The sequence below is a fragment of the Panthera uncia genome (genome assembly GCF_023721935.1).
Source record: "Panthera uncia isolate 11264 chromosome D3 unlocalized genomic scaffold, Puncia_PCG_1.0 HiC_scaffold_8, whole genome shotgun sequence".
Classification (NCBI taxonomy): domain Eukaryota; kingdom Metazoa; phylum Chordata; class Mammalia; order Carnivora; family Felidae; genus Panthera; species Panthera uncia.
The window spans coordinates 56,659,042-56,686,750 of NW_026057586.1; positions in this window are offsets into that span (position 1 = coordinate 56,659,042).

Sequence of the window (27,709 nt, forward strand, 5' to 3'; positions counted from 1 at the left end):
AGAATGTTTGCATTTGTTAATCTAAAGCACTCCCTGATGAGACGGCTGGATGGTGAACACGCTGAAAGACTTCTCTCTAAATCATGGCATCCCCTAGAGTCAGAGGAGGGATGTCCTCTTTCCAGGCCTGCCAGGGTGGTGGGATTTATCCCTCAATGTGGCATACTGTCTTCGAATTAACAAATAATGAGTTGAAGGACACCTAGAAAATTACTCTCCTGCTCTCTCCCCCGTGAACAGAATTTGTACATGCCTCTTGCACACGCCCTTCTCAGGTGGGGAGGCTGGTCAAGGACCGCTGCTTACCTCTCACCCTGTAATTTGGTATCTGCTGTGAATGGAGGAGACATACAATAAGTATTCCCCGGCCTGGTGGTCAGTTTTCTTGTCCACAAAACGGACCTGCTGAGGCTTAGTCAACATTCAGGTTTCTACTTAATGGCATAAAAGAAAAAAAAAAAAAAAGAAAAAGAAGAAGAAAAAGAAAAAAAGAAGCCTTTATTTAGAATTCCCAGGCTCTAAATGTCCATCAACTGATGAATGGATAAAGAAATTGTGGTTTATATACACAATGGAGTACTACGTGGCAATGAGAAAGAACGAAATATGGCCCTTTGTAGCAACGTGGATGGAACTGGAGAGTGTGATGCTAAGTGAAATAAGCCATACAGAGAAAGACAGATACCATATGGTTTCACTCTTATGTGGATCCTGAGAAACTTAACAGAAACCCATGGGGGAGGGGAAGGAAAAAAAAAAAGAGGTTAGAGTGGGAGAGAGCCAAAGCATAAGAGACTCTTAAAAACTGAGAACAAACTGAGGGTTGATGGGGGGTGGGAGGGAGGGGCGGGTGGGTGATGGGTATTGAGGAGGGCACCTTTTGGGATGAGCACTGGGTGTTGTATGGAAACCAATTTGACAATAAACTTCATATATTGAAAAAAAAAAAAAAAGAATTCCCAGGCTCACATAAAATAGAGTTGTTATTTCAAGACCAAACTGCTTAGATAATCAACTCACGGCACTGTTATTAATTTACGTATTAAGTAGGTGGTATCCATTTCTGGATTACTTTCATTTGTTAATTAAACAGTACCTGTAAGGGAGGCAAAGACAATTGAATTGTCACTATGTCCCGGCGGCCCCCTTCGCTGACTGAGAAGTCTTTCCACAACACAATTGCAAACTCACCAAGGGCCAGATTACTGCGTGTGACAGGGACAGGTGTTGCTCCGGCCACCTGTCAGTCACGGTGGGATTCCTCTGCCCGGCCCTCCCCACCTCTGCTCAGAGAACAACACTTCTGTCTCCCACTTGCAAAGGAAAACCAGGGATGTGGCTTTTGGCACAAACGATACATTGATGACTTCTTTTAAGCCTGAGGTGAATCGGGGGGTTATTGGTCAATGCAGTTAGGTCATGAAAATTATCTAATTAGCCAGACCCAGGGAGCATATACCTCCCCGTGTGGTCGTTCAAGAGAGCTGTATCTGTAGTATTTCTGGTTGATAGAAGTAGAGGATGCCAATTACACAGTTTGGGGCAGTGGCCAAATATCCATCAAAGGCTGGACAATAATCGGCTCTATTATTTGCAAGCAAAGCAGGTTTGGTCACAGCTTCCAGAAGTCAAAGGCTACCAATTTTTCTGGCTGCATCCCCGAAATGTTTCTATTTAGACAAAGAGCTGGCAAGGACCACATTCCCTTACTTTGCAGAAGTGGCTAAAACCGCTGTTTTAAGACGTTCTTCTGGAATGGCAGACAATGGCAAACTCTCAGCTGCCCTGTGGCTTCTGGGACGCTCAAGGCATGCCGGAATTGGGAAGGCTGTAGAGCGAGCACATATATATGTAGTTATTCCCTGGGACACTTGCTTGTTTGTTTGTGTATCTGTTGGTTTATTGCAAGATCCCCGGAGAAAATAGAGAAGGCTTCTTGGTAACAGTGTATCTTAGGAAAATTCTGATAACGTTATGCACAGAATTCTGGAACATTTTTACTTCTGATGCACAATTTATCCCTGATTCAACTACCCAGAACCACTAATATTCCTTTGCGAGTGAAGGGCAGTGTTTCCCTGTTTATTTTGCTACAATTTCTCAAACTCTCCCTTCCTGTATAGCAAGGTGCCCTGCTCCGTTTCTGAACCCTCAGCCCCGTGACCTTATTCTCCATCTTTTATTGGTTTCCCCTTTAGATCTCCTCGAGTATTTGATCTCTTCCCAACTGCATCTCAACAATAGAAAACAATTAGGGAATGTTCTAAAAGGAAAAGTGAGAAGTTTGATATATTTCCAAGTAGTGACATACTACTGGTAACAGGGAGAGGAAAAGGTCAATCAATATTCATTTCTGGTTTGAGAAGGATGAAGCTTGATTGTTTGAGAGGACCGTGTCTCCCATAGGTACAGGATTCACTGGGTTCTTCTCCCTGACAGCTGGTGTATGGAAGTGAGCCCGAGGGGCAGGGAAGGAATGGGGCATCCCTGGTTTGCTCCAGTAAGCCAATCAGAAAGAACTGTTACCAGATCCAGAATCCTGGGATACCCCCAAAGCTCTTTATTAACAGAGTCATCCCCAAACGCCAGCAGAGGAGTGTTCCCCGAGCTCTTTGGGAACGCAGATCTCCCGAAGGCACATCATATCCCATCATCTCCCAAGCCTCCCTGGTCCCCAAAGATATTGGGGGAAGTCAAAGATCAGGGCGCTGTTACTGGAGGTCACGTTTGATAGGTTTCCTTCTGTTGGGAGATTTCTGGGACAAGGAGAGAATACGGTCATCATTCCTACCCTTTTGGCTGGCTGGACCCCAACGGAGAGGACACTCAGCAAAGCTGGCACTTCTACTCTGTACGAGGCTGCTAGGTGCTGTAAAGTGTTTCTCCACCATGCCATCACAATTTGGCTGTGAATAAATGCCAGAGCTAAGAGTTTGCACTTAGGATCTGTTGCTCCCAAAGTCCCTGTCTTTCCAGTAATGGGCTGAGCCCAACATGTCAAGGATCCAGGTCCCGAGGACACACCACACGGTGAAAGAGATATTGGCCACCATTTGGGGTTTCAAGTCAATTCCTCAGAAGGGTTTATGGCTGACTTGGGGGGGTTGTCTCACGCCCATGGACAGACCCAAAACCACTTGAGGTGAGGTCCCCCCCACCTTCCACAGGGGCAGGCATGGGGTGGGGGGAGCACAGGGAGCCCTGGCCTCAGCCACGGAAGGAAGCAGCGTTCAGGTAGGAGCTAAAGCCCACTGGACAGGCCACACATGTCATCTTTTTTTAAGTATCCAGAAAGTTCAGGGCGTCTGGGTAGATCAGTCGGTTAAGCGTCCAGCTCTTGATTCCGGCTCAGGTCGAGATTTCACGGTTCGTGAGATCGAGCCCCGTGTTAGGCTCCACACTGTCAGCTTGGGATTCTCTCTCTCCCCCTTTCTCTCTGCCCCTATCTCGTTCACTTGCTCTTGTTCTCATTCTCTCAAAATAAATAAATAAACATTAAAAAAAAGTATCCAGAAGTTTCAATAAGAACAGGCGGTAAAGCCCGGATTTCTGAGTAGTTCATTGTCATAATTAATTCTCTCACCAGGTGAAATAGTGTGAATGCTTTTTGCTACTTCATTGAATCCCCCTTCTCACCTAATACCCAGAAGGTTTGAATGACCCCCATTATGCAAGGGGATAAAAGGAATCTTGAACTTGTTGCAGGTAGATGCTAGCCCTAGAACAATGAGTGTTCCAGACAGCCCAGGGCCCCCCAGGGTAGGCCTTTCGTTGGGGTCATGGGGTGGGTGTCAGGGACAGCATTTGATGAGGGTGCTGATAATGATGGGGTGGGGGGATCTTCTCACTAACCAAGTATTCTGCTCGCTGAATGTCATCCTGGACTCCCTCGAGGGATCAGGACCAAGAGAAGCAGAGCACGAGGTTCCCCCTGGATTTTCTCTCCAAGGAGGTGCCCCAGCCACAGATAGGCCAGGATGAAATACTCTGGTTTTTTTTTTTTAAGTTTATTTATTTCTTTTGAGAGAGAGAGAGAGAGAGAGAGAGAGAGAGAGAGAGAAAATGAGAGCAGGCAAGGGGCAGAGAGAGAGAGAATCCCAAGCAGTCTCTGCACTGTCAGTCCAGAGCCCCACGTGGGGCTTGAACCCACCGACAGTGAGATCATCACCTGAGCCGAAACCAAGAGTCAGATGCTGAACCGACTAAGCCACCCAGGCGCCCTCCAGGATGAAATATTCTTATGGGGCAGTGAGCACTTTATGACATCCCTATCATTCATTCCTTTGGTCTGTTTATTGATTAGACACTTAAAACTTTCAATGTTTAGTCTTCTTGGAGCTGGTCAGTGATGCAGTAATTTTTATACTGGGGGAGGGAAATGCAAAGAAGGTTTCTCATTGTAAAAGGTCATCTGATTCCATCCCCCTAAGGTCCCATTAAAATAATGATCAATTGATAAGAAAAGGATATATTCACAACCCCCTCTTGCCAGAATTTGGAAAGACTTTCCACAATCTGTAGCACTAATGTGATTCAGTGGAGAAGGTGGTAGCTGGCCCATCCCAGTGGGGCCCCCAGGAATGAGCCATCCTGCTGCCTGGGACGATGTAGCGTCCCTTTCATCCCTCCCACAGTCGGCCCCGGTTCAGACACTCTGCATCTGTACCAAACAGTTAAGTGTAATGCCTTGACCCTCTCGATGGTACTTTTTGACACAATCAAAATCTGTCTTCCTCCTCCCCAAAGAAGTACTTCTGTTCTTAGATCGGGTCAGGAAATTCTGGGGCATCTGAGGGAGAAAGCCACATTCTGGAGAGAGAGAGAGAGCACAGATAAGGCGCAGTTTAACCACAAATTAAAGATGACAGAGTCGAGGCAATCCCTGTGGTAATGCATCCTGAGGGCTGTTGCTTTTTAGGTTCTCACATTTTACAAAAGGTCAGAACGTCAGGCAGTGAGGATAGGAAACATAGAGTAGATGCAAACCCCATAGACAGTGGAGAAGAATGTGCGTGTCCCCTGCTCTTACAGGGTAAAGAGGGGACAGGGCACGCGGCATGTTCATTCTCCTTCTCTTGTGTTGGTGGGAGCTCTGTGTTCTTGGACAAGGAAACAGGAAAAGGCGAGAATGCCTTTGAAAAAACCTTGTAGACCAAAGGCAGTGAACCTCATGCCAAAATTTCACTGGAAGAAATGTCTTTCTAAACCACTAAAACATTTTAAAGAAAAATTATCATCCTTCCTAGGATGAAAACCTACGTGGTCTTTTTGAAAGCAGAACAAAATGTCAAAGGGAGAGGAACCAATATGGACCCAAGACAGAATGTAAAGGAAAGGACGATAATGAAAGAAGGAAATATTACTATTACAGAGAACTAAAAACTCAAGGCTGTATTAATCCACTTGGATACAGTCAAGAGCAAAAGTGGCACCTTGGAAACAGGTCAGGAGTGAGGAAGACAAACCTGAGATGTTCTCCCAGAACCAAGAGAAAAGGGAATCATGCATAAAAACTGGGACCAATGCAGATTGGCAGGTAAAAAGGAAGGGCAGCGTGGGGGTCAAGAGCATGAGCCTCAGGGTCACAGACATGCCCTTGGAGCTCAGTCCCAGCGCTTACTGTGTGTGTGGACAGGGACTCATCTTTCATCTGCCAAACAGTGATGACAAGGGCTTCTACTCATAGCGCTGTGCTGGGGATACCACACCAACGTGTGTAAGAAATTAGCATGAAAACGGCACATGTGAGCACTCAGTGTGGTTAAAAGGAGAGAGAGGCAGGGGAGGAAAGTCATGGCTGTTCCCCACAGAAAAGACCAAGTGGGACACATGGAATAATCATCAAAGACATAGTGGGGGGAGTGGAGGATAATTCTACTGAGTCTGAGCTGAAAGAGGTCCTGAGTGTGATTTAAAAGAGATCACCAAATGAAGGCATCAATAAGATGAGATGTCATTATAACATTTCTGAATTGCTAGGCTTAGGGAACAAACTGCAACAAGCATTCAGGCAGAAAAAATAGGTTACCCATGAAAGTTCAGAAATTAGGATGGCCTCAGACAATCATTAAATACCAGAATCTGATGATGGAAGGTCGGCCATTTTGAAGGTAGGCAATTGCAAACCCAATATATACATCCTGTGGAGTTACTTTTCATATGAAGACAACAGAAAGAGATTTCTGAATATTTAAAGTTTAGGAAATAGGCATTAATGAACTACTGCTTTATTTTTTTTATTTTTTTAACGATTATTCATTTTTGAGAGATGGAGAGAGACAGAGCATGGGTGGGGGAAGGGCAGAGAGAGAGGGAGACACAGAATCTGAAGCAGGTTCCAGGCTCTGAGCTGTCAGCACAGAGCCCGATGCGAGGCTCAAACCCATGGACCGTAAGATCATGACCTGAGCTGAAGTTGGACGCTTAACAGACTGAACCGCCCAGGCACCCCAAAGATCTACTGCTTTAGATGTCCTCTGGCCAACCAAGAAATTAACTACTATATTGTGATATAAAAAAATTAATAATTTTAAATAGAGAATAGAATCTATACATTTGTTATAAATGTAGCTTGAAAGCATTCAGGAAATTTCTAATTTAATGTAGAATTATATTTGATAGAAAGGTAATAATTTAATAAGAGTGAACTGGTCTAAAATCCCAGATTTAATTAATAAAGTCTGGGATATAGGAGGTGATACTGAATTAAAGCAATGCTAAATACATCATCTTATATGGGATATGGGATTCAGAAAAGCTACCATGACACTGTTTTGCTCTGAAACTTAGGGAAGTACACATAAAGTAATACTTGATAGCTTAAAAGAAAGCCCTTGTTAGATTTAAAATAGGGTATGACTTCCATATCTTTGGAAATAATGTAAGCAGGCAAAACCCAGTGTATTAACAAAAAACTGAAAACACAAGACTAAACAAAAAGCCATACAAAACAGTAAATTTTTAAACATGAGGGAAGATATGCAGAACTTAATCTATAGACACAGTGCAGTTCTAACCTTACTACGTGTGTGCACCTGTGTGGGTGGAGGTCAGGCTAACATTTGTTAGTTTCCAGAAGAACATACGTTGTTTTTGCATTTAGAGAAAACCAATAATATAAGAAGAACAAAAACAACAAAAGAAAAAGTGGGCCAAGATGTAGACAGGCACCCAGGACATGGCCAGGCCAAAGCCTTGGTCACCTGGAGGTGGCCGATGGGTGCAGGGTTTTTGCAAAGGGCTTCGTGAGTGGGCAGGTCTGTTACCACCAGCCTCTGCTCCCAGCTTCTCATTTCTTTGTCAGAGAGCTTGGGCTCAGGTCTTTGCTCCTGTAGATTTAAATTGTATATAAGATGCTGACTTAACTTCTATTCTTCCAATGATATGTATGCCTTAATAGGTATACGATTTAAATGAATAACTTTCTAACGGTGGGCATCCAGGAAACAGAAAAAAACACTTGCGTGGAGCACCCTGCTTAACCCTCTGAACCCGGGCTCACCTCCCCATTTGGTGCAGCAGGCACTGTGCTTGGGCCCACTCAAGTTTAGGGGCCCGTGGAAATGTTTAAATTGTGACTTCTTTTAAAAGCAGAAGCGAATCTGAATATAATAACAAACATATAATAACGGATCCAGCCAGTATGACCTTTGTCTTTTTACCAGCACAAACGTACGATATTATTTTAAATATTTTTTTTATGGAGGAAGAGGCACTTGGAGGCAAAAATGTCCAGGGTTCCTGGAAGTCATAATGCAGGCCTGTCACGAAATCACAGCACCCTGAGTTCACTGCACCCCTGAACTGACAGCTCCCCTCGGCTCATAGATCACTAAACTCATGGCACCCTGAGCTCACGGCACTCAGCTCCTAGCATCTGTGAACCCACAGCACGCCTGAAATCACAGCACTCTTGGGCTGACTGCAGCTCTGGAGTTTATACACTTTAATTTGAAAGGCTGCAGTTACTAGAAGGTAAGAAGCACTCGTCCAAAGGATGTGTTCAATAATGTGAGACACACAATTTGGCAGGAAGTGAAGAGTTAGGAAGGTGTATATGGCTTAACATGTTTCATTTTTATCAATACACCATGCATAGCAGTTACGGCACCGACTAAATTAACAAGCGTCATTTTGTATAAGCCAGAAACATCTGGGTTTACTTAAAATGGAAAAAGGAAGCCGGGATTAAAAAAAAAAAAAAACCCAACATATATATTGACATAGATCTCTTTGACCATTAGTCCTGGCTTGGCAAATAATCATTGAACAAGTAGGCTTCTAGTCACCGAGGATTCAGTAGCGAATGAGACCAAGTTTTCCCCTCACGGACCTCACCTCCTCCAGGGACAGAGACAGCGCTGACAAGAAAAGAAATGCCTAACGGTGGTGCGTTCATGGGTGTCCATTATGTTATTTTGCTGTATCTCCACTATATATTATTCCGTATAGTATTAACAACTATGAAGAAAAATAAAGCCAGGTTAATGGTGTAGATAGTAATTCAGTGTGGAGGGGTTGCAGAAGGGGGCAGTTTTCGACAAAGTATTCGGAGAAGACGAGGCCACATCTTTTTTGCTCTTTCTCTCCCACAGTGCTGAGGACCAAGTGGGAAGCACTATAGGCTCTGCAGATAATTTCACCAAGTCCGTGTTATCACTGTCATGAAACTATCTATTAGGACTGACACACTTTGATATTCCTTAATAATTATTTGAGATTTACCTTAAGGTACATTTCTGTCACCCAGAAAGCCTCCAATTATCATGGTAATGAAAATGTTTTATCAGCGTAGACGCTGATTTGACTTTATTGGCTTCTATTGCAAATGAGGTAGACGCATACGTGGAAGGGGAATTCTGGTTAACGGTGAGTCAGCCAGTGTCACGCGTAGCAATGCTGGTGTTCGATGTTAGGAAATTGGGTCATAAGAAAATATACTTGACCCTAAAATTTCACTGAACATTGTCCAGTCATGGACGATTCAGAAGCACCTTGTGGCGGGTCTCTGGACTCCAGTCATGTGCCAGGGAGTAGAGCGTCACAATGAATTACACGGTAGACAGCAGAGAGAGGACATGAACGCATGTGGACCATAAGGGGGAATTCTACTGGTGGTAGGACAGGGGATGAATCCCGTTATCTACCAAAGTTGCGAAATCAGTTCCCCGGGAAATAAAAATGAAGCGGTAAAAAGTTGAAAAGAGAAAACAGAAGGCCTACTTTCTTACCACGGTATCAAGTTATCCTGGGGGCTATATACATCATTGACTTTGTAAGCAGGATTGTGGCTACCATGGTCCCCTCCTTATGCCTTCCTGAGCCATGGTACAGAGGGGCTGAGCTGGCAGGAAAACCAAGAGGCAGGGCCCCTTCTGGCTGTGGATATCTGAGGTCACCCGTCCTGATCACACGATAGTGAGGTGACCTTGTCCTGACGCCGCCCCAGTCTTCGGTGTTTCCTTCCTTGACTTGATCGCCGTTGCGGATACTTTTTGTTCTTTTATCTCTAGTTCACCCATGCCAGACGCATCCCCTCACACACATGCGCCCTCCAAACTGTTTCAGGAAAGAACTTGATTTAAAACCCTTTGCTCTTTGGAGTGACACAGGTGAGTCTGTGTTTTCTTGTTTTCTGGGGTATTTGCATGTCAATCCTCACCTTTCATTTTGTTTAGAAGAGCTACGGTCTCTTGTTAAAAGTTTTTGGAAACTAATTGGGAAAGGTGGTCTTTTTTCCTCAACCTGGGAGGGGATAACAAATAATATTCATCACCTATCCCCACTACACACTTTCAAAGCTCTTTCATAGGCACCACCTACGAAATGGCCTAAGATGGCATCTATAAGCTGTCAACCACTTCCCCTACTTTGGAGGCTCTTGTAAAAACTATTCTGAGATCCCTCCTTGTTTCCAGCATCCTACGGGTCACTGATTCCATGGAACAGGTTCCCGTGACCATATTCTGTCTAATCCACAACCCAAACTACTTATTTGCATGCATGAACTGTTCAGTTTCAACTTCATCTGCCAAAGACCTGGATGCCGGAGAATAGGATCCCCCCCCACCCCGACCTCCCGCCACACACACACCCCAGCATCCCTCTGACACGTGGTAAGTCCACCTGCTCTTAGCAGGGCCAAAAACTCTTGTGGAAACTATGACTTGGGCAGTCACGCAAATAAGCCTTCACATCACGTTGACATAGAATGTTTTGTCCACAATTGTACAACTTTGGGCAACGGTCCGCTTCAAAATACCCACGACGGCCAGGTCTGACAATGGACAGCAGGTGGCGCTCTCGATTTAGGATTCCAGCTCCTAAGCAAGGCAGAAACAAGGGGAAATTTCAGGTGCGTTTGAAAATTTATTTATATATTTTTTTGTCTGCCAAGCCAGAAATGTACTCCATTTTCTTTAATCAGGTTTATTTGCTTCCTACTGTGTTACTTCAATTGGGTAATAGTCAACCTGACATTTCCCCTGGCTATGTTCTTTCCTAGAACAGAGTATGAGGTTTGAGATTTACCAGTTTGGGAGTTGAGAGTGCAGGTCTGGCATAGACAGAAATGCTGTATGCACGTGGAAAGCTGGTTGTCCCTGCTAATAGCTCCAAGTGGCTTTGTGCAGACACCTCCTTGGCCAGGGACATGTTTACCTTGGGGGTAGAGACTGCTGCTTGTCCCTGTCTGAGGCAAGGGAGCCCAGAGGAGGGAGCTGGGAAAAGAGTTTTCCCAGAAACCTGGTGGGGTCGGGGTGACTGACAGGCAAGAAAGCATCCTGGGAACATTTTCCAGGGGTACCCCCTTGGCTTTCCAGGGAAGCACTTCTGTTCACTCCCACCAAGCATGCATCAGCATAGCCTTTGGTCAATTACAGAACAGCACTTAGGAGCATTGGTTCATTCATTAATTCATTCATTCACTCATTCAGCAAATGCAAGAACTCCTATATTCCAAAAGTGCTATTTGGTATAACATCAGCCAGCGTCTAGTCAGGAGACAGAAACCACACCAGTTATTTTAAAAGAGAAAATGCAATACAAAAAGTTGTAAACTATGCATAAGGGTGTTAACAAGATAACTAAACAGACAAAGGGAGAAGAGCAGACATCAGAGGTGGCGACTGCCGGCCCGGTGGCTGCGGTATCCCCCCGAAGGCTCAGAGGCACCCCGTGCTGTGTCTAAGTCTTTGGGGAGAAAATTCTGCTCGGTTGATGCTGGTCTCTGAGCTGATGTGAGGAGGGTGGTTCTGCAAGTGTTATAAGAACCAAAAACTGGATTCAGCCACTGAGACAGAGAGGAACTGCCATCCTGGGAGGAAGTGTAGCTGGGGAACACTCGGAGGAAGGGGGAGCAGACAGGAGCCTCCACTACCTCTTTGCCAGCTCGCTCGCTCTCTAGCGCCACCCACTGGCAGAGCCTGGTGGGAGCAGGGACACTTGCATTCCCAGAACCTGCCCCACTGGGCAGGGTGTAGAGACAACAGCTGAGCCACTGGCACACGCACAGAACTTCATTCCCCCACCCCATGGACTCACCAGACTTGAGCAGGAAGTACCAGGGACCGAGGTATTGGTTCTCTGTCCTGGGGCTCCAGTCCAGTGGGGAGAATGTGGTCAGTTGACTCATTTCTTTTTATTGCTCCAATGTGACATAAAAGTTCACAAAAAGTAGCATAGCTTATGACCTTTTTTTTGTTTGGAGATTCAAGTAAAATTCCGTCCACCCCGCCCCCACCATTACCTCCTTGTGTTTTTTAGCATGGTTTCACTTTTCATGAAAATTGGATACAAGAGTTGGAAAAGTATGTCAAAATGTCATCGCCGGTCCTTTGTTAAACAGAAATGGAAATGTTGAATTGAATTAATGCACTTTTTTTTTCATTTTTTTTTTCAATGTTTATTCATTTTTGAGAGAGAGAGAGAGAGAGTGAACAGGGGAGGAGCAGACAGAGAGGGAGACACAGAATCTGCAACAGGCTCCAGGCTCTGAGCTGTCAGCACAGAGCCCGACACGGGGCTCGAACTCACAAGCTGTGACATCATGACCTGAGCTGAAGTCAGACGCTTAACCGACTGAACCACCCAGGCACCCCTGAATTAATGCACTTTTAAACTAGATGGTGCTACTACATCTTCAAGGGCTTTCATTATGATGGTAACGTCTCTGTTGTCAGATCTAATAAACCTGACAAACATTGGCATTCCCATTCTTTGTTAGGATGTTGACTTATGCAATATTTTTTTAATCAAGAAAAGTAGAGGAAAAAAAGGAAAAGAAAAGTAGAGTGGAAGGGACTGGGGAGGTTTGGGTCCAAAGGAGAGAAAATAGAAGTGGGTGGAGAATCATTTTGAAGACTATTTGGTCACTGATGTTCATCTAGGAAATGCATTTATTTAGGACAATAAGCACTAATCAGAACTGTGCGGTGGCTGGAAGTTAGGAAGGCAGGTGGTTGGTGAAGGAAAGATACTAAACTAGAAATACTTAAGGTGGAGGTTGGACTGGGTAATATCTCTGGACAATATGTCTCCTCCTATGTTTTTTCTCAAGTTTCACAGGCCAGAAACTTGAAAACTACATTTCCCCTTCTCCCTTGCAAGAAGTATTCTCCATACGCTTTAAGTTCCACCAACGAGACGAGCTCACATGATATTTGGAAAGTGGAAGGGTGACAGGAGCCATTTCTTGTCTACCGTTGGAAGTCATGGTTGTGGTGTTGCCAGACATGAGTTATTAGCAGCTTCAGCCCGGACATCTTTTTGGTCTCCTACCTATGGAGGATCCTCTATGACACCAGCAGCAGTTGTCTGTGGGTTCTTTTTTTTTTTCTTAATGTATATTTATTTTTTGAGAGAGAGAGAGAGACAGAGTGCGGGTGGGGGAGAGGCAGAGAGAGAGAGGGAGACACAGAATCCGAAGCAGGCTCCAGGCTCGGAGCTGTCAGCGCAGAGCCCGACGTGGGGCTCGAACCCACAAGCTGTGAGATCATGACCTGAGCCGAAGTCAGCCGCCCAGGCGCCCCAAGTTGTCTGTGGGTTCTTGACTCGGGGCCACATCTGAGAGCAATGACTCTGACAGCAAACCCGATAGGTGTGGTGGCCCCGGATTTTCTCTCCCTTGGATTCCACTGGTTTTATAAGCACCAACTTCCCTCTATCTGATCCCTTCCTGCTTGACCTCCTAGAGGGGTCTCTGCTGCCTGAGCAAACACATACTGGTTCAGAGGTGTGGGGGGAGCACCGGCCCATCACTAGGCACATTCTACCATACAGTCATTTTCCCCCAATAAGTTCATCTTATTTCACCATGTTCACCAGCTAGGCAACTTTCAAGAGGCTCAAGAGATTATATTCTCTACATTTCTTCCTAACCAAAATTAGGTTCAGACAAATCTGATAGATTCAGAAACCTCTTGGCCCTGGTACAGAAATAAAATACCCTTCTGGTATCTTTAATGCTCAGGGGATGGCTGAGGTGACTGGGAAGAAGAAATAAGTGCCTTTTTCTGCGGGTGTGAGCCAGGCAATCCACGTCAGAGGCAAGGAGAGGGTGCGTTTTGCCTGCCGATGACATTAACTGAGAGTCACTTTTTATGCAGTAGATCTGACTCAAGTCCTTTATGAAATGTGAAATTTAATATTCACCCTTGGAATGAAGACTCATCTCTTTAAAAGCTGTTCACTATCTCACTCGAGGTGTTAGTACTCACATGGGATGGATTGAGATGGTTACATCAATTCTGTCTTCCCAGGGGCTCTTGATCTGTAGGAAGAGAATTTAGTCTTGGAAACTTTAAATTGTTTTGAACAGTACTTGTAGCAAATGTATTTCTTCTCTTTTCTCTATTTCCCACTCTTTATCTTTTAAAAAAGGTTTTAATCTGTCTTAAATATGCATCATTTTATGAGTTTAGAAGAATAACATTATTTTATAAACTGCAGATGGTTGTATGCGTGCTTTAGTATCATTTCCCATTCACAATTTCTTGAACAAGTTCTTCCCTTGTAAATACTGAAAAATAAAAGGGCCCGTGAGCATCGTTCACAGTAACAGTCTGGATGGAGGCCACCTAGTCTATCCGGTCATGGCATTTCTGGAGCAAGGACCATACTGAACCATGCAGATCAAATCTTCAAGGCTATGGTCTTTTCATTTGGGTGATATAGTTGGTGTCAGAGCTGAGAGGTACTGACTGATAATACTTAGTGCCTGTTCTTCTTTCTTTCTTTTTGTTTTTGTTTAAGTGTTTTTATTTATCTGGGAGGAGGGGATAGGACAGAGAGAGAGGAGACACAGAATCAGAAACAGGCCCCAGGCTCTGAGCTGTCAGCACAGAGCCTAGTGCAGGGCTCGAACCCACGAACCATGAGATCACGGCCTGAGCCGAAGTCAGTGCTTAACCAACTGAGCCACTCAGGCAGCTTTCTGCTCTTCTTTTCTTGGGTGTTATCACCAGGTTATCTTATCGGTTGGCCTCGATAATACTGTGAGGTAGTTAGAACAGTTGGTAGCATGCCCCCATTTGACCACATGGGAGACGCACTTTTCCCTGTAGCTGTGAGAGCTCGGTGATTCAGCTTGGTGAAAAGTCAGAGTTAGTGCAGGGTCTGCTCTAGGGTGGGTGACACACTCACTGCTGTGACCAATCACTGGGTGTGGCGCTGGTGCTGTGATTCTCTGGCCAGGCTATCTGGAACCACGATTGGTGGCCCTGCCAGGAACAGGAACCGAGGCAAAGGAGTTTTCCAAAGGAAGGGGCTGCTGTTGACACCCACATCGAGTGTGGTTTTCCTGAAGCATCAACACACTGGTGCAGTAGAATTCTTCCCACTCATGAAGATGATGAAGAGAAGGAATATTTGACCCCACACGGATACACCCCTCTGCGCCGCTCCCTACTGGCAAAATTCTGCCAGGGTGAGTAGTGGAAGTCAGTTCAGAAGCCATCCTCTTTGACAGAAACACGTAGGGAGGCATCCAACGTGACCATTTCAGCCCTTGGTATTATGCCTGATTGAAGCCAACGCTATCTGTCACTCAGTTTCAGGAACATCTGACACACCTTTTCATGCTGAGAGCTAATTGCCCTATTTTCAAACCTGGAACTGTCCCTCTTGTGATATTTTTCCAATCACAGTGATATATTTGTCTAGCCAGCAAGCACTGCCAAAGCCATAGCTATTCTGGAGAGGAGTCAGGGTAGGTAGCAGGGGAATTATTCAGCAACACAGTAAACAAAAGGCAATTCTCTCTGAATCAAAAGTTCCAAAGCAATAGCATACTTGCCTTAATAACACATATATACTAATAAAAATGGTTTGCTATCCATTTTTAATCTTCATGAAATGAATACACTCAATCTTGGAAGTTATACAGAAACTGCTTACTACAAATAATGCAACGAATACATTACAAAAGTAATTAAGTGAGAACCCCAGTGAAGTGAAGCGGTATTCTATACCAATGCTTCTTCAGAGCCAGATAGAAAAACAAAATATTCACAGGTGAGACACAAGAAATAGAGAAATAAAAAGCAAGACAATAGGTGCCTAAAAATGAATAAGATTCATTGTAGAACATGGAGCTAGATGCCACACTTCTCTACACTTCAAGATATCATTTTTATTATCAAGGATTGAGACACAATAGGTAATCATCTTAACCTGTACTTTGTTAATTTATTAGTAATAGTTACTGATTACTTGCTGTGTTTAAAACATCCTTTTGGCAAGAAGTATAAAGAATACAAAAAAAAAAAAAGTATGAAGCATGAATCTCTGTCCTCAAGGAGAATAGAGTCTAGTCGAGAAGTAAGATTGTGTCAAGTGCACACGTAATTATAAAATTAAGTGAGGTGGGTTCTGTGTCCTATGAATAGACACCATTTTCCCCTGGAATTTAGGAGAAAAAGAAATGAAGGTATGCCTTTTTTGGAGGGGCCAATTGGCCCTGGCCTCGAAATGGGGATTCCATTAATGGAGATATGAAGGGACTGCAGGGGAGGGTACACACAGGAAAAAGCATGGTGGTGTATGACAAACAACTGAGTGTAAAGAAGGAGAAAATTCAGGTGGGAAGTTAAGGAAGAAGGAGGTAGAAAGGGAGATGGTAAAATTGCGGGAGCCTGAATGTTAGGATGATTTTCAAACTTACTCAAGAGGGAGAAGGGGTCCATTGGAATTGTTTGAGAAGGAAAGTGCTATCATCAGTGTAGTGATTTAGGAAAATTATTCTTGGTCATACAGAAGGACATTGTCATTGGAAGGGAAGAGTCTGGGCCATGGGAAGTGGTTAGCAAACTGATTTGAACTTAGAGGTTGTGTTAGTTTGCTAGGACTGCCATAAAAAATTACCCACAGACTGGGGGGCTTAAACAACAGATATTTATTTTCTCTCAGTTTTGGAGACTGGAAGTCTGAGGTCATGGCATCAGCAGAGTTGGTTTCTTCTGAAGCCTTTCTTCTTGGCTTGTAGATGGTCGTCTTCTCCCTCTGTCTTCATGTGCTCTTTCCTCTGTGTGTCTGTGTCTTTATCTCTTCTTATGAGGAAGAGTCATATTGGGTTAGGGCCATCCTAATGACCTCATTTTACCTTAATTATCCCTTTAGAGGCCCTTCTTCCAAAAAGTCACATTCTTCAGGAATGGAAGTATGGACTTCACCATATGAATTTGCGGAGGAGTACTCAATTCAGCTCATAACATAGGCAACAGGGGCTAGAACTGGGATGGCTTCCTTTGGCACAGAGAAGGAGAAATAAACGTAGAGCCCAGAGGAAAGTAGAACTAATAACTCTGGATGAGAGGTTGGGTGTGTGCAGAAGGAAGAAGGATGCTTGGTAGAGATTGCTTTTTCTAAAAGATAAGGGCTGGAAGGAAAGGCAGAAAATGAATAAGGATAGTGACCACAGATAAAAACTTTGTTTTTTTGTGTAGAGCAGAGTTCAGCACATTTGGAGACAAAGGGGGAGAAGAGGGGAGACAAAGAACCCAAAGATGATGCAGGGAGGCATAGCAGAGAGATTAACACAAGCAAAAGAGAATTAGCTCCAGACACTTTAGGGGTTATCTTTTCCTTTTAGTTACAACAAGAGAAAATGGGAGACAGCACAGATGATTCCAGAGATCCATTAAATGTAGAGGATGGACAACAAGGGAACTCACAACTAGTGGTCTAACTTTTTTTGGTAAAGCTCAAGGCAAAATGTTTTGAAAACATCTGGATCAGTGACTAAACTCAAGTTTTATGTTTGAGAGTCAGATATAAGCTGTTGGAGTACCAGCTCTGCTATGAGACCGTGAGATCTCCCTTATCTGTTTGCCTCTCTCTACAACAGGAATGCTACCTCTCCTGAGTACAACTAAGATATGTGTTTACAAACATCTTGCAAACTGGAGAATTCTCTAAAATCATTGGCTGTTATCATTATTTTATGTGTTTATTACGTGAATGTGAAGACTACCCACAGATTCTTTAGAACCATCCTGGATCCAAATGGATTTCAACCTTTGGATGTCCTGGGGCCCCCTCCTCGGGCCAGACTAGGCTGAAATAGACTCACTCTCCACATATGCTGGGCAGGCCCAGAACTGGGCTGGAGGCCACTTTTGACTACTGGACCTTGAATCTGATGCTTTCCTAACACGACGTACTGAAACGTCTCACCACAGCGTCCAAAGTAATTTAATGCCCATACGGTGAGATTTAACATGAAGCTAGCTGCTGGCACTTCATAAATTACTTCAGTGTCTTGCATTTTTATATACCAGTGTGTCATATTCCCTTTTAATCTAATATATCACTTCAGGATACAATGTCACTCTCAAATTTTTGAAATATTATAGAAAAGGTTCTTCACTTCTTTGGTTCATATCGATGACTTATTTTTTTTAAATTGCCAGTATTACTCTAGAATTGATGAACAGGTTGGCTTCCAAAAGCTCTGTTTGAAGCCAGCTGTTTTTCCCAAGATGCAAGAATTCTTATTGTAGGAACGATATACATGTTGGTTAGTTTTCTGGGTCAACCTGCAGAAATCTATTTAGCCCGAGAAGAAATGGGATATCACAGCCTTACACCATCCTTTCCAAAGCAAGTAGAAGCTTCTTTCTCAGACACACACATCTCATTGTTCCCAGTTAGGTCATGTGTCCACTTTTAAACACTTTCTCTGGGATGGGGTGTGCTCATTGACTTCAGCTGCTCAGGAGGCAGGTAGAGTAAGGTCTCCCTGGACCTAGCAGACTAGGGGCAAGGGCCGATAACTCAATTAAAAAGGAAAAGGAAGGGAGGATGGAGGCTGGATGGCTGCGAACAACCCTCCTATTCACCACTCAAGTTCTTGAGAAACAAGCAAGAAAATGCAATGTCTTCTCTCCATTTTCTTTAGAAGACCAGCCTCGAAACCTCTAACTTCCTCCTTCCTGTGTCCTGCTCTTCAGCACACCCAGGCTTTCACTGGGGCCACACTGAAACCCATGTTTTGAAGACTAGTGCAGAATAAGCCACCCAGTTCCCCCGAGTTCTTCACACCACGCGTTCCTCTCTCCCACGATCCTCCACACTGGTGTTACTCTTGCCAGTTGACCGCAAGAAGGAGCTTGATAGATTAAGACATGCTAGACTGATAGGACAATGACTCAGATATTTGTGTTTTTAGAATACATGATTATTTCTACCCCCAATGCCCCAATTAATCACAGAGTGGTGAAATTTCGGGCCCTATAACCAGAAAGAAATAATAAAGGGAGGATTAACTGGAAGTAGAGATGACAAGCAGACCAGCAGCCCTGGGTGTCTTCCTCCACATACACCTGCCTTATTGTGCCTTCTACTTATGCGACTTTCACTTCCCCCAATTCCGGGTCCACTCACAGTGTAAAAGCTCTTAGGAGACATCTAAGAACCCGCATGACAGTGGCAGCAGGGTAAGGGTGTGTCACGTTTGATATAAGTTATGAACTCTGTCCGCATTCATTCATCAAGTAAAGGCCACTGTGTGGAGTTATAGATGAGTTACTGGACAGACACATGACAAATGATAGATACAATATACACTGTACTCCATTAGCTTTAAGTCATCATCCATTATAAGAAGCACTATTATTTCACATAACACCAAAAAAAAAAAAAGGAAAAAATACTGCCAATCCCAAGAGCCATCAGTGTTAAAAAGGGGGAAAATGTGCATTCTAGAATTCATGGAATACAGTAGGCACATCCTTTCCAAAATTAGATTATTTTGTAACTAACTGCAGTTGGAAATAAGTAGGTAAGAGTCAGGCCAAGAAGGTGTCAAAAGAAGCTCTCATGGCAATTCAGGAGTAGCCCTGCAGATGAAGATTTGAGGAGTTAGTTTTCCTTTTTTATCAAAAGTCCAAGCAGATCTTCCCATTCCTGGGCCCTTTTGACTATCCATTCAAAAACCCATTAATAGCATCTGAGCACATGCCACATAGAAGTCCTTGTGCTAGGGCCTGTGGGGGGCACAAAGAAATATAAAAGATAGTAAAAGCCCTTATAACTTAGCTGTTTGTAACTTAGCTGAGAAGAAAAATCACACAGGGTAACAATAAAAACTTAAGAATCAGAACAGGTAGTCATATTGTATTCCAATATGGAGGGCCTGGCACCACAGCAGGGTCTTTGGACTTGAATTTGGCCTTGTGATAGGGCAGGATCTGGAGAATGGTGGTGGGTGTTCTGTGCTCCACCAGCAGGGGAAGAGCACGGCGCTCAGATACGGAAACTCATCAGAGACCCCCCCTGGAGTCAATGGGCTGCTTTACCGACTCCCCTCCCCCCACCTCCATCAGGGAATCCACCTAGATGAACAAAGGAGTAGTTTGATTTAGTTTTCTCTGCCTACACCAAGCTTCTCTCTGCAATCATCTGGCTGAAGAATCTCAGTGTGGATCTTCTGATTCAATTCTTAGCCATGCATCCTGGCTGACTAAATTCTCTTTATGCTCTAATCATCCATATCATGGAACCTACTGGTAGAGCTGTTATATGGTCAGATTGGAAGCTACCAAATGATACTTTGAGAGCACTTGCTCAAGGGGCCAGGACTCTTAAAACCCCACCATTGATGACAACTCCCTCCTAAGACTCTGAGGATCAAGGACAATGATTAGCAAATTGAGATCTGAGGAATATTTATGTTGCCTAGGTCTGTGGCCAAATCCCAGTGCAGAGCTCTAATAGGGCTGGGCTGGATCCTGGTAAACACTCATTTGTCCAGGACTGAGGTCTACGTAGCCAGTTTTCTCTCTAGCCTAAACCTCAATTTCAGATATTACTGCTTCAAAAGACAGGGCAAATATATACATTTCTGACAGATAAGGACTGGAACAGAGAGTTTGCATTTCCTAGTAAAAGCTTATTCCTATCTTCAAGCTCAAGCCACCTTAAGAAGTGGCTTTATCCACTGGGCCAGCAGGTTTCCTTCTTGACAGTGAAGTCAAGGGCACAGAGATGCCTCTCCCCTAGAGAGTCCCAGGAGTGATCCTCATTTCTAACACCCAAATGAGAATACACGGACTGGCCAAGGAATAAAACTAAAATCACATAAGGTGCTCTTTCAAATGAATATCATTTATTGAAAAGAATAAATGATTTAAAAATTGAGGCACTACAAAGACCAGGGAAAGAGGTAAAATAGTCTGTAAATTTTCATATATGTAAGCAATCAGAATGTTTCAGGTTAAAATAAAATAGAAAACTCTTTTCTTCAGAAACAAATTGGGGGAGGGGAAGAGCAGAGACCTCCCCAAATACCGGAATTACTACAATAGCTCAGTACTTGGCTTTGTCCTTTGGGCCATGCAAATATGGATAACTGGGTCAGCCCCTAGCTTGAAATGCCTCCTCTCCGCCCTTCGTGCTTTCCCTATCACGTACAGCCCTCATCCCCCACTATTATGACTCAGCATCTCTGCTTTGTCTACAATGTTAAATAGTGAAAGGTCCCAGAGAATTCCTGACTTACTCTTTGTTTTAAATCCATCAACCAATTCTAGAAAATAAGGCTACCCATCATGTCATTCTATGGTAACAACAAATTATGGGTTCTTAGTCCTTAAAAAAAAAAAGATTCAAGCCAAAATTTTATTTTCCTGCTACATTAAAAACAAACAAATAAAACAAATGAACAAAAACAGAACCAGCAAGACTTGCATTTTTCTGCACAAGTTTCTGGATAGCTCCAAGCTCTGCCCACTAGAAAATGCATCAAATCTCCAGCTTAGGATGGGTATGTCTGATCAGCACTGCCCTCCTTGAGGGCTGAGTGCAGGAACTTAGCGGGAGCTAGATGCCTGAGTGGTTTTCTTCTTCTCCGAAGCCAAGTGCCAATCTCAAAGCCGCTGGACAAGGGAAGGGAAGAGTCATACTTTCTTTGAGCTTTCCACCTACGCCTTTATTTCCCAGCACACGTTCTCTGACTTCCACCCACCCGCCCATTTCCCACCATTGCTCAGCCCCTGCTTTCCCCACAGCCTTTCATCCTGATGCTTCTTGCTTTGGCTGACTGCATACCCACGTCCACCATGGTCAGGTCAGAGGGTCATGAAAAGACTACACGTAATGGTCTTACGACGCACGTGCACGTGCAGGCACACACACACAAACATACACATACACACAAAAATATGATTTAAAAAAACATCATTAGGGATGCTTCCTTTCAGAAGCAAATTCCTGGCTCTCCCCCGTGGCATTTCTGTTTGAGTTTACAGCGGATGGTGTTACAGTCAAATGCTATAAATAAGAGTCTCCAACTAAATGACACCTGCTAGAAAGTTACTTCTTTATGGGTTTCAGAATGCAGGTTTGGGGGGGGGGGTGGAAACGACAAAAGATAGATTTGAGCTCTTCAAACATCATTCTATTGATTTATGTATGAAAAAATATGGAATCTGTCAAGGCAAACAGCACTATGTTAAATGTAAAATGTAATACAAGCTGTGGTGGCCACTGCTGCCAATACATATATTTCAGGAAGTCAATTTACTTTTAAATGGAATTTTAACATTGGTGAAAGGAGTCACACTGAATCCCTTATTTATATGAAAACTGCCTTCAGCAGAGAAGAACAAAGCATGTGTTCCCGCAGTCCACCGGGACAGCGGAGTGAGCAAACTTCAGGAGACAGATTTGTTTTCTCAATTGTTTCTTTACATCTAGATGCAGTGGACAAAGAGAAGGGGGTGGGAAAGGGGGTGGGGGACAGGGAAGGTCCTCCTCACAGGCCCGGCAGCGTCCCAGTTCCTGGGGGTCTATGACGGGTGCTTTCGGCTGGAGCTTTTCTCCAGCACAGCGCGAGTGGCCCCCTCTTCGGGACTTGGGGAGCTGTTTTTCTCAGGGCCTTTGGAAGAAGGTGACGCCTATAGAAGCCACATTGCCTTGCGGAAGGACATCAGTTCTCTAAATCAACTCTGCATGAGAGCTGTGTGATCACGCGCCCATCGCTTCACCTCTCTGGGCTCAGTTTCTGCCTCCATTGAGTGGAGGCAGCAAAACCCACGTTTTGGGGATTTGGAGAGAATTAAACGAGAAGACAAGAGGCACAGGGCCCAGTAGAACTGGTAGAAAAAAGGACTACTTCCCTTCTCTCTTCTTTCTTCCCCTGGGTGCAGTGAAGAGTTATGTCTTGCTCAAAGTCCCAGAGGAAGGTGGATGAGGCCCATCCATCTTTCTGATTCACAGGCCTCTCCCTTTCTCAGAGGCAGGAACCTAAGAGGGACTGAGACTGGTTAGCACCAATGACTCAGGTGAACTGGTTAAATCTACTCACTCAGTTAGCGGGGGCACCCGTTTGTTCCGGCACAGGGAAATTTAAGAGCTTAAGTAAAAGTGTACGAATAGTAAGCCAGGAAATCTGTGGCCGGGCTGAAGATTACCTAAGTAAATAGCAATTCTGATGATTGCGTATTTTCAGCGTCATGAAAGGATCCTCTCCCTAGGCAGGAACAGCAAGTCCTGTCTCTCCTCCGCCTTGTGGAGCAGGGGGGTGTCCTGTGTGGAGGATTACAGAACAACCTCTTCAAGAACCATCATGGAGCAAGAAGGGAGTTTAAGCTTGCCTGTCTGGTTCCCATCTGATGCCTCGTCCCAGCATCCCATGGGCGTCTCCAGTGGCTGCAGTGAGGGTTCCTGAGCTATGTTCACATGCACCGGTCTGTCCTGAGGCCCTAGGATCTCACAGGAGAAAGCCATCCTTTCTGGTAGCCAGCTTTGGCTCCCTGACTCCTTTGGAAATGACATGAAAATGGAGTTTTATTAATATTATAATGTACAAGATAATCCACGTGAGTTAACAAGAATCCACACAGCTCATTTTGGTCCTAATTAGAATCTGGAAATAAATTCTCCACTGTGAAATCCGTATCATTTAATCATCGAGTTATATGTATCCAGTCCACATTAGTGCCCAAATTGTCGTGCCTTTAATATAAACATCAATATAGAATGGATTACATGCTTTTAGTTTGAGATCATGAACAGTGATACGTGCTTTGGGAAAGATTATAAAGAAATCACTTCAGCATCCAGATGTCCCCCAGCCCTTGCTCCGTCACCCATGTAGGCTTTGGTGAGATAAACACAAGGAAAATGGGTCTCTGCCTCCCATCATCCCAAAGCAGCTTTGACACATATATGACTATGGTTCCTCTCTCTCTCTCTCTCTCTCTCTCTCTCTCTCTCTCTAGGCATAAAAGGCAAAAAGGCAAAACAGACCCCCAAATAATTCATTTCAGACAATACACATCTATCAGAATCACAGGGAATGTAGGATCCATTCTATCTGTCGGGGTTTTTTTTCCTTCCTTTGTAGATTGCATGTGCCTTGGTATATATTGAATTATAAGCTGATTAATTTTCTCCATTTTGGTTCTAAGACATTTAATTCAATGCGTTGTTTTGAATTTCAAAGCTCGGTCTTTGTGGACGGGCAAAAACTTTGAGTTTTCACAACAGACTTCTTCTGGGCTATTATTTTCTGTCTTAATCACGGTGAAAGAAACTTCATGCCATGCCCTCTCCAACCCCACTTTCGCTCTGCCCTTAGCAAATCTGAACTTGAGGCTGGAAAGACTGAAACTCAAAATCCAAACTAATGGAGATGCAGGAATGAGTGTGGTGCTGTCACTCTTCTTATATGTACTTCCCATAACCCAGCACTTATCCTGTCAAGAGAAGGACCCTCTGTTGCCTGCCCCTGAGAAGATTCCTTCCTTCGTGAGTGGTACTTGGTCTGTATCTCTCAGCTCTGTACCTACTAGTGGAGTCACTAGTCACTTAACCTTTCTCAGCCCCAATTCTCTCATCTCAAAAATGGTAATATAATTAATTGCACCTATCTTATAAGGTTGTTATAAGAATTAAATGAGGAATTCATGGAACATGCCTAACATCATGCCAGGTACATGGCAAACATTCTTACATTCTTGTCCCCTTGAAGGTCCCTCCTCCAACTGAGTCATTAGGATTCTTCTCTCTGCGTCTTTTGCCCTCCTCCCCCACCACTCATTCCCACTCCAGTCTCAGGGTTGGGGTTTGAGAGTCTGGGCTGGCTGAGGGAGCAAGGGTCACTCCTTCCAAGAAAAAGATGATCTACCACAAGCAACAGCCAGTCACGAAACCAGAACAGAAGCCCCAGGTGACAGGCTAGGCAGAGAGAATGCTCAGAGATACAGCAGGTTGTGTGGCCTGGGGACCCGAGACCAAGAGGAGTGAGACAATCCCAGAGCAAGAAGGTTTGAGTGGAGGGCAGGAAGCAGAACCTGGAGAGATTTCCAGAGCAGCTGATGTCATCTGGGGGAGCCTGATATATGGGCTGGGAAGGGGGAAGAAGCCATGCTAAGTAGGTGTGCAATGGTATCTCACTGTGATTTTGATTTGCGTTTCCCTGATGATGTTTAGCATTTTTCATGTGCTTATTGGCCATTTTATATCTTCTTGAAATGTCTTTTCAAATCCTTTGCCCATTTTTAAATTGGGTTGTCTTTTTATGTTTATGAATGAGTGTTTTTATACTTACAAGTCCCTTATCAGACACATGATTTACAAGTATTTTCGCTCATCCTGTGAATTGTGTTTTCGCTTTCTTGACGGTATGATTTGAAGCCAAAAGTTTTAAATTTTAATTTGTTTATATTTTCTTTTGCTGCTCATGCTTTTGGAGTCATGTCTAAGTAACTGTTGTCTAATGCAAGGACACAGTGATTTATGCCTATGTTTTCTTCCATGAGTTTCATAATTTGGGCTATTAAAATTAAGTCTATGATCCATTTAAAAAATTTGTTTAATGTTTATTTATTTTTGAGACAGAGACAGAGTGCAAGCAGGGGAGGGGCAGAGAGAGAGGGAGACACAGAATCTGAAACAGGCTCCAGGCTCTGAGCTGTCAGCACAGAGCCCCACACAGGGGTCATTCATGTACCATGAGATCATGACATGAGCTGATGTGCACACTTAACCTACTGAGCCACCCAGGTGCCCCAAGCCTATGATCCATTTTAAATTCAACTTTGTAGTAGTGGTCCCCCCTTCATTCTTTTGTGTTCTTGTTGAACCTTGTTGAAAATCAATTGACCGTGAATAGGCAGGTTTATTTCTAGACTTTGAATTCTACTTCATTTACCTTCATGTCTGTCTATTGTTGTGCCAATATCACACATCTTCATTACTGCAACTTTGTAGTAAGTTTGAAATTGGGCAATGTGAGTCTTCAACTTTGTTCTTCTTTTTCAAGACTGCTTTGGTAATTCTGGGTTCCTTGCATTTCCATATGAATTTTAGGATCAGCTTATCAATTTCTGCAGAAAGGCAGTTGGAATTATGATTGAGATGGTTTGTATCTGTAGGTCATTTTGAGAAGTATTGCCGTATTCTCAAAATTAAGTCTTCCAATTCATAAACATGGGGCATCTTTCTATTTATTTAGGTATGCTTGAATTTCTCTGAATAATGTAGTTTTCATTTATGTATAAGTCCTGCACTTCTTTAAAGATGTATTCTTTTTGAGGCAATGGTGAATGAGATTTTCTTAATTTTACTTTTGAATTGTTTATTGCTAGCATCTAGAAATAGTTGATTTTTGTGTATTGGTCTTATATCCTGCAATCTCGCTAAATATATTTATTAGCGTTAATAGATTTTTTGTGGATTCTTTAGGATTTTCTATACACAAGATCACGTCATCAGTGAATACAGATAGTTTTACTTCTTTTTTTCCAATCTTGATGTTTCTTTCTTGTTCTTACCTAATTTCCCTGGATAGAACCTCAAATATAATGCCAAATAGAAGGGGTGAGAGTGGACATTCATATCATGTTCCTAATCTTAGGGAGGAAGCATTTAGTATAATCACTATGGTTATGATTTCATAATTTTGTTAGCTATGGGTTTTATCAAGTTGAAGAGGTTCTCTTATGTTCTTAATTGGTTGATTTTTTAATGGGAAAGGATATTGGATTTTGTAAAAATGTTTCCTCTGAATATATTGAGATAATAATGTATTTTGTTGTCCTTTATTAATATGATGCATTACACTGATTGATTTTTGTATGGTGAACAAACTTGTATTCCTAGGGTAAATTTCGCTTGGTCATAGTGCATAATCCTTTTTTATATGTTGCCAAATAAGATTTGCTAGTATTTTGTTGGGGATTTTGCATCTCTATTGTATGATATACTGGTTTATAGTTTTGTTTTTTTTTTCTTGTGATGTCTGTGTCTGGTTTGAGTTATGCTGTGTCTGGTTTGAGTTAAGGGATGTATTGGGAAATGCCCCTCCTCTTCTATTTTTTGGAAGAGTTTGTGAAGGAGTGGTATCTGTTCTTTTTTAAATGTTTGGTAGAGTTCAACAGTAAAGCCATCTAGTATGCTATTTTCTTTATGGGAAAATTTTTGATTACCCATTCAGTCTTTTTACTTGTTATAGACCTATTCACATCTGTTTCTTCTTAAATCTCTTTTGGTAGTTTGTCCTCTTAGGAATTTATTTTTATTTATTTATTTATTTATTTATTTATTTATTTATTATTTACTTATTTTATTTATTTATTTTTTTATTTCAATCAAGTAATAAATTAATTAATGTTAAGTAGGCTTCATACCCAACACGGAGCCCAATGTGGGGCTTTAACTAGCAACTGTGAGATCAAAACCTGAGCTGAGATCAAGATACAGACTCTTAACAGACCAAGACACCCAGGCACCCCTCTAGGATTTTTTTAATTTAATGTAGGATACCTAATTTGTTGATTACTATTGTTCATAGGATTCCCTTATAACTGGTTTTATTTCCATAAGGTTGATAGTGATGTCTCATTTTTCATTTCTGATTTTAACATTTTGAGTCTTCTCTCCTTTTTGTCATTCTAACTGAAAGTTGTGTCGATTTTGTTGATAGTTTTTCAAAGAACTAACTTTTATTGTCAATGATTCATTCTACTGATTTTCTATTCTTCTTTTAATTTATTTTCAGTCTAATCTTTATTTCCTCCTGTTTGATTTGGATTTAGGTGACTCTTATTTTTATAGTTTATTAAAGTATAAGGTTAGGTTAATGATCTGGTGATTCTTTGTTTTTAATATAGATATTTGCAGCTATAAATTTCCCTCTTGGCACTTCACTGAATTCAACAAATTTTCACATATTGTGTTTTCATTTTCATTCAACTTAAAGTATTTTCTA